Source organism: Leopardus geoffroyi, chromosome C3, assembly GCF_018350155.1.
Source record: "Leopardus geoffroyi isolate Oge1 chromosome C3, O.geoffroyi_Oge1_pat1.0, whole genome shotgun sequence".
Classification (NCBI taxonomy): Eukaryota; Metazoa; Chordata; class Mammalia; order Carnivora; family Felidae; genus Leopardus; species Leopardus geoffroyi.
Window position 1 is genome coordinate 148354093 of NC_059338.1, and position 19567 is coordinate 148373659.

The following is a 19567-nucleotide window of genomic DNA, read 5'->3' on the forward strand; positions in this document are numbered from 1 at the left end:
CTACATCCAGGGTTCTGTCTGATCCCTAGATCAAGATATCTGTGCCAAAATGTAGACAAGCTAATTTGAAGGTTGGAGAGAGTTGATGCACTTTTTCTGAGAACTTTAATCATCTTTCATTTATGGAACTATCTCTGCATGAACAAAGTTAGATGTTTTACCATGGAAGCTGAATGTTCACATGCCTGGTACTCCTAGCCCTCTTTTTAAAAACATGAGGAAACAGAGTAGACTCCTCCCCCTGAATGACCAACAAATCTCTGTCCTTGGATCCATGAGGCCAACAGCTACAGAAGTAGGAAGCAGCATCATGCAGGCCACATATTCAAACACCTTTTCCTGTACCTTCTTGTTGAAGAAATGGGAAGTCAAAGGGAGAGAGAGGGTATGTTCAAGCAACTGGGTGCTGAGGGAAAGAGCAGCCCCAGAAGGGTTACCATGGTAATGGGCTTATAGACAGATAAGTTAGGGGTCCCCTGGAAAAAGAAAGATGAGACATAGCTTTCTTAACATAAGGAATATCATTTTAGGCGCCCCCCCCCCCTGCCATTTTGTGACCCATGCCTGACCGGCATTACTTGCCCAAGCCAATTTCTTGCAGAACTGCCTGGGATATGTTCAAATTGCAGAAAAATAGACCACGATAGTTAAATATTTTAGGAAATAAAGAGAATGCAAAATCTAACAGCCTCTACCAGGTCTAAAAATAGCCTAACACTATCAGAGACAATAAAGCAATGGTAACACTCCCAGTGCTATTTCAAAAGTAATGACCTAGGGCAGAGTCTTAAGTCATTTTTGCAGGATTGAAGCCCCTCTGAGAAGTCAAACCCTGGACCAACTGGATCCAGAGAACCCTTGATGCGGACCCTTTCTGGCCCCCATGACTTCAATCAACCAGGACCCAGATTCTGTCCATCCAGGATGACTCTGGCCCCAATTCTACACGGAGCTCTCCTTTGCCAAGACCGTCCATGAATGTGCATGCCTCCTCAGCTTAAAACCTCCCCAACGTTGTTGTTGGGGAAGGGGCGGGCACTGCTGTGAGAAATATCCTGGTTTCCCCTTACTGGTTGCAAGTAAAACCCTTCCTCTTCCCACTCTTTTGCCTTGATCTCCACCAAGAGGCAAACTTAATTTCAGGTTCCAGGCTCAGGACCACTGACTTTGGCATTGGAACTCTGGTCTCTTGGACACAAGGAAGGAATTGGATGACTAAAGGTGGAAACACAGTGTCTAAAGGACAGCTGAGAGACATCCGACTTACGAAGTTACTTGTCAGCCTTGCTCTGGGGCTTGTATGGGTACTGATGCATATATTTTTCTAATGGCATGGCACAGCTATCAGATATAATGGTAAACACTTCCTGTGTATTTATCTGACAAAAAAATCCCCACAAAAATATAGTGTCTCTATAAAGACTATAGACAAGGATGTTAAGTCTTGACGATTATATTGGGGAAATCAAAACAGAATGCTTTGCAAGAAGTCCCCAGGATGGGGCCATCAGTTACAACCCACTTCACAGGGCACCTGGGTGGCTCAGTCGGCTAAGCATCCGACTCTTGATTTTGACTCAGGTCATGATCTCATGGTTTGTGTGTTCGAGCCCCGTGTCAGGCCACAGCGTCAGGCTATGCGCTGACAGTGCAGAGCCTGCTTGGGATTCTCTCTCTCTCTCTCTCTGCCCCTCCCCCATTCTCTCTTTCTCTCTCTCAAAATCAGTAAAAAAGAAAACTTTAAAAAATACTTCAGCAATTATATTTGAACAAAATATGTCTGAGATGTGGTGCATTTGGTGCAGTAAATGAACTCAAGTGAGACCAGGGAACATATCCCATAAAATGCCGATGGTGCCTTCAGTCACTCCCTTTCCTTTGATTTCATTTTTCTCATTAAAACCCAATCTATGCCACATTTAAAGTTCTCTCCCACCTAACAGTAGCATGGTCAAAGCAATAAGCTGCAAACACCCTAGGGGAGAATACCAAGTGAAGACTCTCTGACTTCCAAACTCCTTAGAACACCTCAGTTAACGTGACCCAAGATCATCGCTGATTTGCACAAACCTGACACACCGCCAGGCAGGAGTGGTAATAAATACAAGAATGTCGGAATTGAGTCACACAATTGTTTCCTGTTTTATGGGGAAAAATTTTTTTTAAACAATTCAAAATTAAGCTTGAGGGAAAATTATTCCTGCCCTGGACACCTAGAAGCACGGATGGCAGTTCGGCCCATTCTATGATAATTGTTCACCTAAATCTGGTTTGCTTACAGTGATGAGTTAGGCTTTTTAATTCATCAATTTTCTTGCCTGAAAGCTCAAAAACTAATAATCTTTTTCCTGCTATTGCCAATAGCTCTAGCTGTTGTCAGAAATGTTCCCCTCTTCCAATGGAAACCTGCAAACGAACACAAAAACCCTACACAATTTAAGATCTTCTTTTCATAGAGATTTACTACCATGGGTCTTATTAAAAATAAGACTTCAGGGGCGCCTGGGTGGCGCAGTCGGTTAAGCGTCCGACTTCAGCCAGGTCACAATCTCGCAGTCCGTGAGTTCGAGCCCCGCGTCAGGCTCTGGGCTGATGGCTCAGAGCCTGGAGCCTGTTTCCGATTCTGTGTCTCCCTCTCTGTCTGCCCCTCCCCCGTTCATGCTCTGTCTCTCTCTGTCCCAAAAATAAATAAACGTTGAAAAAAAAAATAAGACTTCAATTTTTAAAATATATTTACAAAAACACTCATCATCCACTTCAGTGAAGTTAATTATCCTCCCCTGAAATGTTGTGTTGAAAGTTAGTTCATTCTGAAGGGCACCCTGGCTGGCTCAGTTGGTAGACCATGCGACTCTTGATCTTGGAGCCATGAGTTTGAGTCCCATGTTGGGTGTAGAGATTACTTAAAAATCAAATGAATGAAAGACAGAAAGAAAGTTAGCTAATTCTGGGCTCAATACTGAACTTATTGGGAGATGTTTCCATGCTTCTCCCTAACCAAAGCCAACATGCTATATAACTAAGGCTAAAAGAAATTCACTCTTGGTATTATGTTGAACAGAAAGATGGAAGGAGGTCGCCATGCCATTTCTGTGGTATTTTGTGCTGCCAGGGGATAGGACTTATTTAATGGCCTTCGTACAGCACTGTCATTCTTTTGAAAATGTCAAGTTCGAAAGATTTCACCAATCAGAGGCAAGCCCATAAGGAGCTCATCCGCTTATATAGGAGAAACCAGTGACCAGGCAGTGATAGTGTAATAAATTCCTTAGCACGTACAAAGAAGGGGGGTTCACCCGCTTAGCTCTGAAAGGATGGTGAGGGTTTCTCAGAAGACACCACCTGAAAGCTGCATCCCGGAAGGGAAGGATAAAGAACCACGCAGGGTTGGAAGGTAAGGAAGGCAGAAGATGAAAAATGGGAAGGGTACTCCAGGTAGCGAATGCAGCACATGGAAATGCTAGAGACTAAACAGCACGAAGCTTTAAGACATAGCCTAGCGTTGAACCTGATCAGCAGGATTTCTCAGGTGGGGTCCCTAAGTCCCCGCCATATGAGTTGCCCAGCTTGTTGCAATGCAGCTTCCAGAGCCCTGAGGCTTATCTACTACCTCAGAATCTGGAGCCTAGGACTTTGTATTTTAAATAAGCATTCCAGAGAATTCATAGGCACTCTGGATTGTATATCCGCTGGCAAGGCAGAAGTCTGGGAAGGGGGGAGGTAGCAAGAGAGGATTCTGGTGAGGTGAGCAGTGTTGGACCATGAGGTTCTTGAACACCAAAGGTTTGGAACTTGAGACTTTCCTGAGTCCAATGGAGGAGCCACAGCCGGGATCTACATAAAAATAAAAAGGGGGAATAGAATTCTACTTTAGAAAAATCACTCTAGAGGCAGCATGGAAGAATGCCCTGGAACTGGGAGAGACTCAGGCAGAGTCATCCAGAGGACAGAAGAGCTGAAGAGAAATAGTAAGAAAGCAGGACTGACTAGAACTGGTGATTGGTCCGATGGGATATGGTAGTGAAGGGAGGAGACACGGTTTTAAGGACAGGGGAGGGGACATCAAGAATGATCCCTCCCTAGGGTCCTAGCTTGAGTACTATTTATAGGGTGCTGATCACAAGGGGTGACAAGGAGAGTACGCTCAGTAACACCCAAAGTGTCTGTAGAACTCAGGTTCGGTGGACACATTTGGGACGGAGTTAGAGACCCAGAGCTATCAATACACAGATGGCAACAGAAGCTGTGGAAAGTACAAGCTTATGGTGCCGTCTTTCTTCATAAACTAGGAAGTGGAGTTATTTCCCAATAGTAACCAAAAAAAGGAGATGTCAGAGAATGCAGGAAATATAAAATAGCCCCTATGAGGCCACAAGAGACAATGCTGAACAAGGAAACAGAAAGCATTAAAGACTCATCAAGTATGAAAGGACAACTTGTCATAGTTCCAGTTGCGTTGAAGGTGTTTTTCTCCTGTAGCACTTCCCCACCAGGGGGGCAGGAATGTAGAAAGGGGACAGCTGGACCACTAGCAACTCAGCCCCTCTAAAGAAGCAGAGGGACTCTGGGTGCCTGGGTGGTTCACTCAGTTAAGCATCTGACTTTGGCTCAGGTCACGATCTCATGGTTCGTGGGTTCGAGCCCCACGTCAGGCTCTGTGCTGACAGCTCAGAGGCTGGAGCCTGCTCTGGATTCTTCGTCCCCCTCTCCCTCTGCCCTTCCTCCTGTGTGTTCTCTCTCTCACACACACACAAATAAATAAACATTAAAGAAACAATCAAGTTCCTTAAAAAGAAGAAGAAGAAGAGGGACTAAAGGACCCCTCTGGTCTTGAGGCTCTCTCCCAAATGCTGTAATTCCTCCCCAAACTCAGATCGGGAACAAAAACCTACCATTCTTCTCTTCAGAGTGGTTCCTCCTTGCTGTTTGCTTGTTAGTTCCCCTGCTGTGCGTGTATGTACGCATGTGAATGCACACCCTCTGAACACTTTCCCGCAAGTACAAGCACTATTCCTTGACTGTTTCCCAGGCCTACTTAGGTAGCAGTGAATATTGAAATTATTTCCCCCTATTTTATGGTTATCTTTGTCTATAGCCAACAAGCTAGTGTGGCGATTAAGAAGAACAGACTTTGAAGCTCTACTCTGAATTCGTAGATGGAATTATTACTTCCATCCCCAACATATCTAGCCATCGCTTCCTCTGCTTCTCTCTCTTTTTAGATATCTTCTTCTCTAGGCTTTCCATAATCACCTACTTACTCCATGCAGCAAAGCATAGCTAAATCAAGTAGCAAATAATTTCCCTACACCGCTCTGCATGCTGAACTGGAACAGTGAGGGATGATCCCTGACCAAACACACACATGCTCTTTCCCAACTGGGAATCAAAGAGTAAAAGGGAGAGAAAATCAAGTTTTTCTGGGTCCAGGACTTCCACACACACACAGATCCCCAGTCTGCTCGCTCTGCCTGTCTCTCTGTCTCCCTCTCTCTTTCAAAATAAATAAATAAACTAAAAAAATAAAAATAAAAAGATGGGAAGGGTCATGCTCATTTAAAAGGCTAGCAGCTGGCATTAATGTAATTAACATCACTTTTGAGCAGCTAAATGATTTTCTTTTGGAAAATGACTGATCCCATTGTGACCTCCATGGCACCCATTTCCCACTAATGAACAGAAAACCGACCTTCTCTCTCCCCTCCCCAGTTCCTCCAGGGAGCAGAGACATGACTTAAACTCAGCTAATCACATGGTCTGTCCTTAGGGGAAAGGGAAATAGAGACTTCATGTATGGATTTCTAGAGAACACCAGTATTGTAGCTGGAGTAAAATGCAGTTCTCAACACCCCAAGAAGCAGAACCATGTATGGCCCAATAAATAAATAATGATGTTAGATGAGGATTTGGAGTCTGGCAAAAATCCAGTTTGTATAGAAATCAAATCCTATTAGAGTATTATAAGGAAAGCTATGTTATTCTGGACTGAGTTTTTGTGGCTATGGATTGAGCCAATTATTTTAATTATACTCTTGGGAAAGGTACTGGAATTCAATTAAAGGTGACTGATTTCCACCGGCATTCAATTGAGTGCATTGCTTTTGAGCAAAGAGACTTGACATTTGGTTTAATAGTGTTAAGACTACGGTTTGATGCTGAGAAACAAAAAATGTGAGCTTTTAGCAATCAAATTAAGAACCTCAGCAAACACCATTAAAACTCACAGGACCAGACTACTTGAAGCCGCAGGGATCATTTAAAACACAGATGTTAACATTCTTTCTAAGCAAACATGTTCTTTATTTTAAAAATCTAGGTACTTAAATAGGAGAATGGCCTAATGAACTGAGGTAAATCGCAACGATCAAATACAATGAACCAGTTAAAAGTGGGGTTTCTCCATATGGACAAACATGGCTAGACCTCTAAGACATGCCACTGAGAGGAGAAAAAAGCTGTTTAATGAAGTACCCTCTAGGAAAGGGGGGAAAAAAACTGAGACAAGACAGTTTGATGAAAGGAAACTTTTGGTCCTAACTATGTTAATTAACTATTGGCAAGGAGAATTACTAATACATTACCTAGATAGCCAAAAATAACTTTAAGAATAAATTTAGTTTCTAGTTTCTAAGTGATTTTTTAAAAAATGTTTTAATGTTTTTATTTTATTTTTGAGACAGAGACAGAGTGCAAGCAGGGGAGGGGCAGAGAGAGAGGGAGACACAGAATCGGAAGCAGGCTCCAGGCTCTGAGCTGTCAGCACAGAGCCCGACACGGGGCTCGAACTCACAGACTGTGAGATCATGACCTGAGCTGAAGTCGGATGCTTAACCAACTGAGCCACCCAGGTACCCCTATAAGTGATTTTTTTAATGTTTGTTTATTTATTTATTTATTTATTTATTTATTTATTTATTTATTTTGAGAGAGAGAGAGAGCCCACATGGGTGAAGTGCACGCAGAGGCTGGAGGGAGGTGCAGAGAGAGGAGAGAGAGAGAATCCCAACAGGTTCCCTGCTTGTCAGCACAGAGCCTGACATGGGGCTCCATCTCACGAATCCCGTGAGATCATTACCTGAGCCAAAATCCAGAGTTCGTGTCTCCACCGATGGAGCCACCCAGGTGCCCCCATACGTGTTTTCTGGCAAACATTTTCCATCATGCAGTTTTCTCAACAAGCTGTGATAAAACAATCATGTCGAAGGGAAGAGGTTTAGTTCCAGGCAAGACAGAATGAGCACATCCATCCTGACTCTTCTACTCCAAACGAGTGATGAGTTTCCCATTTTTCCTCAGCTGTGCCCGGGCCTAGGCTCAAGGCAGCCCCAAACCAAGAAGACCATAAATATTGTGTGATCTTCCCTCCATGAGGTACCTGGAATAGGCAAATCATGGAGACAGAAAGTAGAATAAAGGTTACAAGGGGTTGCGGGGAGGCAGGAATGGGGAGTCGCTAACATTTAGGGTTCCATTTGGGATGATGAAAAAGTTTTGGAAACGGGTAGTAGAGATGTTTGCACAACAAAGTCAACGTACTGAATGTCACTGAATCGTACATCAAAACATGGCCAAAATGATAAACTTTATATATGTTTTTCACCACAATGGAAAAAAATTGAGAAAACGGAAAGAAAGAGAGCAATTCACAAGTACAGTTGTAGACTTTAACATTCCTCTCTCGGTAATCAACAGAACAGGTAGAGAGAAAATGAATACAGAAGAGATATAAAAGAACTATACAATCAATCACCTGAATGTAACTGGTATGTGTAGAACATTACACCAAAAATACATTCTTTTCAGGTGCATGTGAAACATGCAACGATATGGACCACATCTTAAGTTTTAAACAAGTCCTAACAAACTTAAAGTATTTAAATTATACGAAGAATATTTTTTGACAATAATGGAGTTAAACTACAAATCGATAGCAGTAAGAACAAAAAAGTCTCTAAATACTTGCAAATTAACCAATACACTTCTGAGTAATTCATGGGTCAAAGACCTCAAAGGATATTAGAAAACCTTCTGAACTGAACAAATATAAAGCAATGCTTAGAGGGAAAGTCAGAGCAAAGAACAAAAATCTCAACCCAATAGTCTCAGTTTCCCCATTAAGATAGTAGGGAGGCGGGGGGAAGCAAAGACATAGAAAGAAGGAAATAATGTTTTTTTAAAGGGCAGAAACTGATAAAATGGAAAGCAAACCAAAATAAGATAAAGAAAATCAAGGAAACCAAAAGCTCATTCTTTGAAACAATCGTTCAAGTTGATAAACCTCAAGCAAGACTGACAAAGAAAAAAAGGAAAGACACAACCATCAATATCAAGAATGAAAGGGGGAGGAGAAATTGGAGGGGGGTTATAAGAGGGGGGGAAGAGAGTGGGGGTGTGGGAAGGGGTGGACTATCACAACAGACTCCACAGACCTTACCAGGAGGAGGAGGGAATGTCCTGATAACTCTACACACAGAAATTCAACAACCCAGGTAAATGAACCAATGCCTGAAAAAAAAAAAAAAAAAAAGTAAAACTTGACTTAAACCTTACAATTTATACCAAAATTATCTCAAAGTGGAGTGCAGACCTAACATTTATGTTTTATATAAAACAGAGGCACCTGGGTGGCTCAGTCGGTTAAGCCTCTGACTTCAGCTCAGATCCTGATCTCACAGTTCATGAGTTTGAGCCCTGCATCGGGCTCTGTGCTGATGGCTCAGAGCCTGGAGCCTGCTTCGGATTCTGTGTCTCCCTCTCTCTGGAGACATTCCTCTCCTGCTCACATTCTGTCTCTCTCTCAAAAATAAATAAAAATTAAAAAAAATTTTTTTAATAAAAAAACATAAAACTATAAAGTTTTACAAGAAAATAATAGAGAAAATCTTTGTGACTTAGAGTACACATGATACCAAAAGCACAATCTTTAAAATGGAAATCTTGATTACTTAAATAGTATTAAAATTCTAAAACATTTGAACTGGGAAAGACATTGTTAAGAGAATGAAAAGGCAAGTTACGGACTAGGAGAACATATTCATTTGTACAAACAACTTGTGTTAAGACTATACCAAAAAAATAAATAAGTAAATAAAATTCATATCTCTACATTAAGAAAATAATCCAGTTTAAAAATAGACAAAAACTGGGGCACCTAGGTGGCTCAGTCCGTAAGCGTCCAACTTCGGCTCAGGTCATGATCTCGTGGTCCGTGAGTTCGAGCCCCGCATCGGGCTCTGTGCTGACAGCTCAGAGCCTGGAGCCTGTTTCAGATTCTGTGTCTCCTTCTCTCTCCGACCCTCCCCCATTCATGCTCTGTCTCTCTCTGTCTCAAAAATAAATAAACGTTAAAAACTAAAAAGAAATAAATAAACACTAAAAATTTTTTTTAAATAGACAAAAACTTACACGTACACTTCATCAAAGGGGGCATAAGGATGGCCAATAAACACGCAGAAAACATGTTCGACAATACCAACCACTGGAGAAATGCGTATTAAAGCCTCAGTGAGAGTCACACCAATTAAAATGGCTAAAACACCAAGTGCTAAAAGGATATGAAGTAACTGGAAATCTCCAACATCACTGACGGCGATGCAAAATCTCACAGCCACTCTGAAAAATAATGTAGCATTTTCTCAATAGATTAAACCTACATTTTACCATATGACCCGGTAATCCCATTCCTAGGTATTTATTTACCTTAGAGAAATTAAAACTTATACTCACTTAAATACCTTTAGCTAAATGTTTATAGCTGTTCTTTTTTTTTTTTTTTTAATTTTTTTTTTCAACGTTTATTCATTTTTGGGACAGAGAGAGACAGAGCATGAACGGGGGAGGGGCAGAGAGAGAGGGAGACACAGAATCGGAAACAGGCTCCAGGCTCTGAGCCATCAGCCCAGAGCCTGATGCGGGGCTCGAACTCACGGACCGCGAGATCGTGACCTGGCTGAAGTCGGACGCCTAACCGACTGCACCACCCAGGCGCCCCTATAGCTGTTCTTTCATAATTGCCAAAAGCCAAAAACAATCCAAATGTCCTTGAGTGGCCGAGTGGATGAATAAATGGAGGTCCGACAACACAACGAAGTGATGCTGTAGCAATGAAAAGGAATGAACTATGGATGGACTCAACAACTTGGATGAATTTCAAACACATAAGGCTTGTGATAGAAGCCAGTCTCAAAAGTTGCATGTTGTATGATACTGTTTGTCTGATATTCTCAAAGACACAAAACCACAGTGACAGAGAACAGATCCTTTGTTGCCAACGGTCGGTGGTCGAGGAAGGAAATGATGACAAAGGGGCATCATGAGGGACTTTTTAGTGACAGAACTGTTCTATATATTGAATGTGGTGGCAGCAACACGACTCTCTATGTGTTAAAACTGGTGGAACTGGGGGCTCCTGGGTGGTTCGGTGAGTTGAGCATCCGACTCTCGATTGAAGCTCAGATCATGATCCCAGCGTCTTGGGATGGACCCCGGCGTGGGGCTCCATGCTGAGCGTGGAGCCGGCTTTAGATTTTCTCTCTCTTTCCCTCTGCCCCTCTCCCCACACCCCTAAAATAAAAATAAAATAAAATAAAACTGGTAAAACTGTACATAAAAAAAAAAAAGTCCAAACACTTGATGGCAGCTCTCAATCAAGCATTTCTATTTTTTTCAACTATTTGTATGGATAGGTAATTAGAATTAACCATCAAATAAATGTTGAGTTCCTACTGGAAATCTCTGTATCCTTGAAATGCTATTAGTTTTCTGATTGGCCCTTATAATGTGCTATGGACCATAAAATGCATTAAGTTCTCATAATCCCTTAACAAGAAGCTTAACAAGAGGATGCCTAAAATTCACCTATAGTATTTTCACTTACATCTACAACTGCTGCTTGGATTTTATTCATAACATCTATCCTATGAAAGAGATAACTTTGAAATTCCAAAAATTTACTTTTGTCAATCAAATATTCCCCCCCCCCTCTTATTTTTGAGATTTCTCGGGAGTACCTTTAGGAAACTTTTAATATGGAATAGTCAATAACTGTTTATTGATTAAAATAAAAAACATTTATGATACATATAAATACCATAAGTTGCATTTTGTGACTTTCTATGATTCAAACATCCGTACTGCCCATCAACAGAAATTATTCCTTTGCAAAGGCTTTTGAAAGCATCGCTCATTTTCCCTCCTATTCCCCATACATGTGACCTTTAACTTTAAATCTAATGTCTCTACCCTTTTTCGATCATCAAAACACCATTTACAAAGAGCTCAACTTGAGCACAGGTGTACTTTTAAGAGAATCACACTCCCTGTAAACTCATTCCAATTAATCATTTCTCACCAGTTTAATAATTTTCAAACAAAACAAAAGCAAAAACAGAAGACCTTTAACCACATCAGGAAGCACCCCGGAAGGAATAGGTCTTAACTACATCGCGACTCAAAAGCAGATTGGGAAATGGTGAATTGTGCCAAGAACAGAAGTGTGCTATGCTGTTGAATTATTTCAGTGCACCGATCACCCAGATTTGGTTTCATACCAAGCGTGCTTTTCTATTTCAAAATTTATCTAAATGTGTCTTAATCCAAACGTCGTTTGTCTTTCATTAAACCAGCTTCCCACTCACTGCGGAAAATCATATCGTTGTTATTCCATTCTACTAAAATAAAAATTATAAATACCATGCTCTTCTCTCATATGCAACCTTTTTAAGTCCTAGTTGTGTCTTCTTTGAAAATTTTTTTGTTTATTTATTTTTGAGAGACAGAGCACAAGTGGGGTAGGGGCAGAGAGAGAGGGAGACACAGAATCGGAAGCAGGCTCCAGGCTCTGAGCCGGCAGCACAGAGCCCGACGCGGGGCTCGAACCCACGAACTGTGAGACTATGACCTGAGCGGAAGTCAGATGTTCAACCGACTGAGCCACCCAGGCGCCCCTGTGTCTTCTTTGGAAGTGATTGACTTATTTGCCACTTTGTGTGAGGCCCTTTTCTCTATGAGGTTATAGTACCAGAATAGCCTCCCAGGAGGCTACCTTGATTCCAGATTGCATCCAGTTTGACAAAAAAAATTCTACAACTCCAAGGTCTCAATGGCTTTTCTCTGACCCCAAAATGATTCCCATCATTTATTGAATTAAAGCCAAAATACTCACTTCGAAGAGCTTTGAGAAACTTCCATAATCATCCCCACCTTTTCTTTTGGTTCATTGTTATCTCTGGCAATTGTGCCTCTAATTACCCTTATGTTCCAATTTAGAGATTGGCTTTTGTTTGCATTAAATTTGTAAGCTCTTGGGGCGCCTGGGTGGCGCAGTCGGTTAAGCGTCCGACTTCGGCCAGGTCACGATCTCGCGGTCCGGGAGTTCGAGCCCCGCGTCAGGCTCTGGGCTGATGGCTCAGAGCCTGGAGCCTGTTTCCGATTCTGTGTCTCCCTCTCTCTCTGCCCCTCCCCCGTTCATGCTCTGTCTCTCTCTGTCCCAAAAATAAATAAACGTTGAAAAAAAAATTAAAAAAAAAAAATTTGTAAGCTCTTGGGGACAGGGCTATGTAACGGGATGCAAGATAAATATCCAACAAAAACAATAACTTTCCTACATAACGGCGATATCCAATTCTAAAATGTAATAGGAAAAAATCCCATTTCTAACACCAAAGCAATACTATACCTAGGAATGTAACTAAAGATAAACAGGTGAAGCCTTTATAAAGAAACCTTTATTGAAGGACAGCAAAGAGAACTAGAAAAAATAGAGACATACCATTGATACCCTAGGAGTCTTGATATGCTAAAAAAGTCAACATTTCCCCAATCAGTTTGTCAATCTAAATCAGACTCAAAAAGATTCTATAATTTGACAAGCTGTTTCTAGCTCGTTAAGGAAATAAAGCCAATGGCAAGAACTACCTAAACACTCTTAGGGGAAAAAAAAAAAAAAAAAAAAAAAATATATATATATATATATATATATATATATATATATATAATCTAGATTAACTTGCTGTAGCAGATAATCAAACATTTTATAATTATTCAATAATTAAAAGAGTGTTGTCTTGGCACAGCAATAGGAAAATAATAAAAGTGAGTCAAGAAGCAGAATGAGGGGCGCCAGGGTGGCTCAGTCAGTTAAGCGTCCGACTTCGGCTCAGGTCACGATGTCGCGGTCCGTGAGTTCGAGCCCCGCGTCGGGCTCTGGGCTGACGGCTCAGAGCCTGGAGCCTGCTTCCGATTCTGTGTCTCCCTCTCTCTCTGCCCCTCCCCCGTTCATGCTCTGTCTCTCTCTGTCCCAAAAATAAATAAACATTAAAAAAAAATTTAAAAAAAAGCAGAATGAGGTATAATAGTGTAAAACATAAGAAAGCTGCATTTCAAACTGATAAAGAAAAGATGGGCTGTTGAATGTCTAGGAATCTTGTAATGTTGTCTATAAAACAGAGTATCAAGTGAATTAAAATCTAAACATCAATCACCGAAACTAGCGATTCTGCTTTCTGAAACTGTGATGATGGCAAAACAATTTGGAAAAGAGTGCATGGCTATCACAGTAAAAGTACTTAAAGAAAGTTTAATACAGCACTGTGCACCAACATTTAAGGTACCCTGACTTGCCCTGACATTTAAAGTTTCCAAGAAAGTAAGAAGAATAAGGTAGACTTATTTGGCCTGACATTTAAAGTTTCCGAGCCATACTGCTGCATGGAAAGAGTAAGTGAAATGAACAGACATAACTCCTGATCTTATGTTTTTATAATGAGAGATACGGACGCATGTAAGTAGAGGAAAATAGAGGAAAAGCACCATTGCCTATTAGTAGAGATGGCATTCCTAAAAAACATGCAAACGTTTCAAAGGAAAACATGTGTAGATTTGGTCACATAAAGATGTAAAACCTCTCCAGGTCAAAATAACCCACACACAAAATTAAAACTCAAGTCATATCTAAAAGAAGTATTTTAAAGTGTATAACAGATGAAAGATAAATGGTCATAACATATGAAGAGCCATTATGAATAAGAAAAATACCAACAACCCAATAGAAAAATGGGCATCTGCGGGGCGCCTGGGTGGTTCGGTTAGTTAAGCATCAAACTTCGACTCAGGTCACGATCTCGTGGTTCGTGAGTTCAAGCCCCACATCGGGCTCTGGTGCTGACAGCTCAGAGCCTTGAGCCTGCTTCGCATTCTGTGTCTCCATCTCTCTCAGTCCCTCCCCTGCCTCTCTCTCTCAAAAATAAATAAACATTAAACAGAGAGAGAGAGAGAGAGAGAGAGACCTGAGAAAGAAACGACCATATGAGGACACAGCAAGAAGGAAACCATCTGCGAGGCAAGGAGAGAGGCTTCAGGAGAGACCAACTCTGCCAACATCTTGATCTTGGACTTCCAGCCTCTAGAACTATGAGAAGGCAGAATCTGTTTTCTCAGATTCTGTTTAAGCCGCCCCTTCTGTGGTATTTGTTATGGCAGCCGTAGGAAACGAATACACACAGTAAGGACTAACCCTAGTTTTCAGGAAACTAACACACGCAATAAGGATTTTAGGAAGATGTCCACCCAACTGAAAATAGAGGTGCCTTCTGGAGCTCTAGAATGAGAGGGGAGAAAGGAAAGAAGTTACAAAGCATATATATGTACTTTCTATATGCTTTCATATTGCTAGAGATGTCAAGGCAGACATTTTTTTTTTTCACAATCATAAAAGAAAAGAAAAAGGAAACAATATCACTCTGGGAAGTAGGGGAACATTCATCGATGGTACGCAAAGTGATACTTTAATCCATTACACAATTTTTTAAACGGGAGAAAGCAGACAGTACGTTTTGAGATCAGTTACGCAGGAACCTCATAGACTTTATATATGGGGTGCATATTTTTGCAAAGACTTAAAATATCACTTCTATTTTCAGAAGGTACATTCTCACAAAAAAGAAAACTCGCCAGCAAGTCTAATTTTAAGCCTGAGAACCCTAGGTTTCCTCTGCTTCATTTCCACTGCTGCGATTAGCCGGCACCACATTTTGCAAAATCTAGGTTACTCGGAATTAAACAAACACTACACATACGAAACCAGAAACACCCGCACCCCATAAAGGACAGCAGAATCCACAACAACACTCTCCTGACTTCATCACACACAGCTCTTCCTACCACTGCCGGAACACAGATTCTGATAGATTCTCTTACTGGACAGTTGACCCCAAGGCGTCGCTTTTTGCCTGCGTGGCGAATCGACAGATTCAAGAAAAAGAAGCAGAGGGATGAAGAAGTTGTCATTTCTCCCAACTCTACGACAGCTGGCAACTCTACATTGTGGGCTAGAAGCGTAAAAATTCCACTCGTAAAAACTCCACTCAAAATACCTCGAAGCCAAATTTTGACCAGCGTTGCCTCCTTATGTTCCACGGCCACCCTCCACCCCCAGCCCACCCTGCCTGGTGACTAGAGTTTGGGACCCCGCAGGTGTTATATCTTCGTTAAACTGAACCTTACTCTGTTATTTTTGCCAATGGAAAATCTTGATCTCTTCAGGTCGACTGCCCGTGCCACCTTAACATTCAAAATCATAAACCAAGTGAAACACTGAAAAGTATAAAAAGGATGCAAACCATTTTAAATCTTTTCGGTGAGCCTGGGTGGCTCAGTCAGTCGAGCGACCCACTTTGACTTTGATCTCACAGTTCCCGAGTTCGGGCCCCACATCAGGCTTACTACTGTCAGCACAGAGCCCCCTTTGGGTCCTCTGTCCGCCCTCTCTCTGTCCCTGCCCCGACTTGTGCTCTCTCTCTCTCAAAAATAAATAAACATTTAAAAAATGAAAACAAAATGACAAAAATAAAATCTTCTTTTAGTCTAAAATCAACTTACATGTTTTTAACAGTACCCTCTGGGGGGGTGGTGACTTTCTTCCTTTTCTACCATCACTCCATGGGGAAAGAATTAAGATTGTGTTTGACATTTAAAGCGCAGAAAACATTTTGAGAGCTTGATCTACATGTGCAAGATGTGTGCAAGATGTGTAGCTTGATCTACATTGTGCAAGAAAATGGAAGGGGGAAAGCCCTCCAGGATCCAGCTGATAATGGAGTAAGGCTGTCAATAAAAAGAAAGCTACAGCAAGTTGATAATTCGAGTGGCAACAATATTACAAAGGTGTGATGCGGGTAAGGACAGGTGCTTTATTCTTCTTGGAAAATAAGGGTTTGGGAGGAGATGCACAGACGCCTTCATTTCGGTGGGGAGGAGAGAACTCTGCAAGCACCTTGAGTAAAGCTTGCCAGGCAGAGGGAGCAGCTCGCAAAAAGGCGGACGTAAGAGCAGGTTGGGTTCGGTGGGGACAAGAGGCGCTCACGGCTGGCATCCAGCCAGGGGGGAGACCACTGACCGCACTTGGCCTGGGAAAAGACGGGGGACGTGATGCCTGTGCAGTCCTTTCCCTCATCACAAACCAACCGAGAGAGCCCAGTGTCTTCGAGCCTCTCCTCGGCACCCCTGAACCATGGGACCTAAGCGTGGGGACCCGCCACCTCCCTCCCCTCTGACCGCGCCCTCGAGGGCAGGTTCCGTTGAACACACCAGGCTTTGGAGAAGTTACCTGAACATTGCACAGCCTCAAAAGCACCACGAGTCGCTTCAGGACCGGTGCCCCAGGCTCCTGGATTAGGGCCACCAAAGGTGCAACCCCGTATCAGGAGAGAGAAACAAGGTGTCAGCCGGCTGGCAGGCAGGTGCCTTGGGACACCCCAGATCCCCAAAGGCTCTCTTGATCTTTGACCCATGAGCCTTCTGTGTACATGTATGTGCATGTAGGGCACAATTCCAAATTGCTCACAGTTTCAAAAGTAACCTCACAAATTGTCACTCAACCCTAGTTAGGTGATTTCGGTGAAAATCCGTGGGTTTTCACTAACGGGTGGGAATCGCTGCCCTTCTGGCCTTTGGCTGCTGGTTGATAGGGAGTTAGTGGCTTTATTAGGGAAGCACCTCACTTAGTTAGCCTTGCTTGCATGCCACTCTGGGTTAGATCCTGCGAAGAAAACAAGGACTGAGCTCAGAGGAAAAGAGAGCCCGCCTGCTGGAAATAGTTTTTGACATAAAAAGTAAATTTCGGTTAAAGACATGGAGAAGGCTGTTCCCAAACAGAAAGGGATTACTGCTCTGTCAGAAGTCATTTCAAGCTTAGTTGATGACGGTGTGGTTGTCTGGGAGAGGATCGGAACGTCCAACGATTATTGGGCTTTTCGAAGTAAAGCTCTTCCTGGAGGAAGTGTAAGTAGGAGGTTCTGGAATCTCAGTTATCCGAGAGACATCGTAAGCACCCAGACCTACCAAACAGCATCCGGAAACTAACATGAGTTGGCAGGGGCCAACCATGCTAGAAAAAGAGCTTTTTTTCCTTTTTAACTTTGAGACCAAAGGGAATAGCTAAGGGCAGCAGTAGAAACATACAAAGAATGTGACCCGGAAGTCAGAGAGGAAACACACCAAGGAAATAAAGTAGCCAAAGAAGCTGTTAACAGATGGAGTGATCACATATTTGCAAAACTCTTGGGCCAAAAGAGAATTTGGATTTGAAAAAAATAAATTGACAACAAAATTTTGGGATTCGAGGGTACTCTGACGAAAAGGGTTGAAATATTCGATGTTGGTGAAGGCGCTTGTGAGTATGTATATTTTTATATCACCCAATTAAGTGTACTGAATTGTCATTTACCTAAAACTGTGTTTATCATTTTACTAATTTTAAATGAAGTAAAAAGCGTAAAACAAAAAAAATCTCTCCTCCTTGCCTCCTGCTTCATAGCACTGTCTTTTATTATTTCTTTCATATTGTCTTGACTTTCGGGTCTCGCTTTACCTGTGTGGCCCCATCCTCTGCCAACCCACACCCTTTCCAGGCGTTCTCCCCTTTGCGGAGGACTGTTTTTGTACTAACAACATGGCACACACTGGGTGACCAAGGGAGACTTGTCTGCTCTGGCTAAAGTGCTCTCCTCAGCTCATCGTCTAACAGGACTCCAGCCCCAAGTGGACTGGACATCAGATGGTATGTGTTCTGTTAAGATATTTGGACTGGAGCATAGAGGCCACCGAGATCTACAGACACATCACTCGGGGAACCAGATGAATAGATCCAAAGGGGCCAAAGCCAGAGGCTCAATGACGAGCTTGTCTTCAAAGTAGTTTTTATAGGAAAGAGCAACTCCTATTCATCTAAGGTAATAGGAATTATTATGAGATATTTGAATGGCAAACGTCAATCTTTTTTTCCTAACCAGGTATTGTCAGAGTGCAGAGACAGAAAGAGATTTAAGATCACCCCCAGGTAATCACCTGCCCCCCAGCTTTGTGGGATGCTCTTAGTTGAGAGACGGAACAGAGGGAAAAGAGCAGTTCAGAAGATATGTGCACTTAATTTTAGGCCAGGTGCATTTGAGGTATCCGTAAAATTTTGTCAAAACCATACATCATAGAAATAAGCAAATTATTTTCAATTTGAGCAATATTCTTAGGCAGCTGTGTACCATTACAGCACTGAGCCTTTAAAAACTGTATTATTCACGGTAAAGTTTGGTTTTAAAATGTTAGCTAAGATGGGTACAAGCAGTAATATTAAATGTTAATACAATACCTATTTTTGATTAAAATAATAAATGGTGTCTGCCATTGGGAAAATCATTAGCAATTTATTTTTTTAAAACTAAAGCTATTATCAAATATTAGCAGGGAAGGAAAACACATCTAGCATTCATGCTGTTGACTTTTTCCACTTAATATTAAACATCAAAAGGCAATTAATTTTCTAATAATTTATTATGGTTTATGAAAGGAAAAGCGAAACGCTCTATGTAGCCTGAAACACCGTAAGATACCAGCAATCTCTGGAGACCACATATGCTTCTTCACCGTGAACAGTGATACTAAAATGTGTGCAAACATTTTCTAGAGGAAAAAAAAACCCAACTTATAAATAATAGCATTGAAAGTTTTCTTGAATGAAATTTTAGGAAAAATAACTCAAAATATTTTCAACTACAACTACGGAGATCTGAAGGTTATATGGCAAGTATTTTACCAGCCAGGGAAGAAACAAGTCACTAAAATTTTTCTACTTGACTTTGAAAAAAAAAAAAAAAACCCACTATTGAAAGAATACACAGGTGGGGCGCCTGGGTGGCGCAGTCGGTTAAGCGTCCGACTTCAGCCAGGTCACGATCTCGCGGTCCGTGAGTTCGAGCCCCGCGTCGGGCTCTGGGCTGATGGCTCAGAGCCTGGAGCCTGTTTCCGATTCTGTGTCTCCCTCTCTCTCTGCCCCTCCCCCGTTCATGCTCTGTCTCTCTCTGTCCCAAAAATAAATAAAAACGTTGAAAAAAAAAAAAAAAAAGAAAGAATACACAGGTGGAAAGTGAGTAAAGACACGCACGCAATTACAATATGTGAAGAACTCACTAAGGGTTCTGCTCTGCGCCTTATGCACAATTATAAAATGTATGCCTCAAAACAACATATGAGAGGTCGTATTGGTTTTGTTTTACGAATCAATAAACTTCGTCCCAAG

At 41.9% G+C, this 19567-nt stretch overlaps 1 long non-coding RNA gene and 1 pseudogene across 1 annotated transcript; one reads left to right on the top strand and one right to left on the bottom strand.

Annotated features, from left to right (window-relative positions):
• Nucleotides 1–2719: 2719 nt before the first annotated feature.
• Nucleotides 2720–8656, bottom strand: LOC123585122. Its single transcript, XR_006705924.1, has 4 exons — nt 8621–8656; nt 8435–8505; nt 7076–7375; nt 2720–3834 (listed from the first exon to the last, which is right to left on the bottom strand). It is a non-coding gene; the product is annotated as an uncharacterized LOC123585122 (long non-coding RNA).
• A 7510-nt stretch (nt 8657–16166) lies between these two features.
• LOC123586652 lies at nt 16167–17629 on the top strand (annotated as a pseudogene).
• The last annotated feature ends 1938 nt before the right edge of the window (nt 17630–19567 follow it).